Source organism: Arachis ipaensis, chromosome B01, assembly GCF_000816755.2.
Source record: "Arachis ipaensis cultivar K30076 chromosome B01, Araip1.1, whole genome shotgun sequence".
Lineage (NCBI taxonomy): Eukaryota > Viridiplantae > Streptophyta > Magnoliopsida > Fabales > Fabaceae > Arachis > Arachis ipaensis.
In genome coordinates this window covers 588651-589626 of record NC_029785.2, presented here as the reverse complement: position 1 = coordinate 589626, position 976 = coordinate 588651, and the positions used below count along the sequence as shown (strand labels likewise).

At 29.6% G+C, this 976-nt stretch overlaps 1 long non-coding RNA gene across 1 annotated transcript; it reads left to right on the top strand.

Annotated features, from left to right (window-relative positions):
- LOC110268289 lies at window positions 523-967 on the top strand. The gene is made up of 2 exons (XR_002356879.1): window positions 523-647; window positions 759-967. It is a non-coding gene; the product is annotated as an uncharacterized LOC110268289 (long non-coding RNA).

Below are 976 nucleotides of genomic sequence, written 5' to 3'. Positions count from 1 at the left end.
CAAGTAGCTGTTAGGCCTTTACTATATAAATAATCTAACTGTATATATAGTGCAAAAGTGTGATTCACCATTATAATAAAATCACTTCATCAAACTCACATGCTTATTCTTTCACTCAATTTTTCTCTCATCTCTATGGGAACACACAAAAATTCACCTCTAAACTCATTTCATCATATATGATATATCTTTATATATATTTTATAAAAATTTAAAATTCGTATATCCTATATAAATGTATATATAGTGCAAAAGTGTGATTCACCATTATAATAAAATCACTTCATCAAACTCACATGCTTATTCTTTCACTCAATTTTTCTCTCATCTCTATGGGAACACACAAAAATTCACCTCTAAACTCATTAAACTCATTTCATTATATCTTTATATATATTTTATAAAAATTTAAAATTCGTATATCTATATATCTCGTCTTTTTATAAGTTTTAACGAATATATAAAGTTAACTACATTAGTACATTACATTTCTTGTGATTACTAATTTACTTAATATATTTGATTTGTAGGAGTTCAAACTCCAAATTGTGTTAGGCAAACTGTCTTTGATGCCGTAGCATTAGACTACCAACCTGTAACTGTTATTGTGGATGCCACAGCCGCTGCCACGCCTGAAATTCATCTTGGTATGTGTTCTTTCAATTTCTTGGTAGCGTTACAATATCATATAATTTCTATTGATCACTTGATCAGCTTTACAAGTCAAATGGTTATGGTGATATGTGGTTTAATTTCAGCTAATGTGTTTGACATGAAAAACATTGGAGTCGCAACCCCAACGCTACAAGAATGGATCGACTTCAAAGCTTGATGTCAAGGTGGAGCAGACAAGTTGGTGTGCCTTGATGATGTTCAATTCAAGATTCAAAAACTTGTTTAAGAATCTGTTTATATCTTATAAAACTAAGAATAATTTATATTGCCGTAGTAAACATCACAACTTATTTAGATGAAA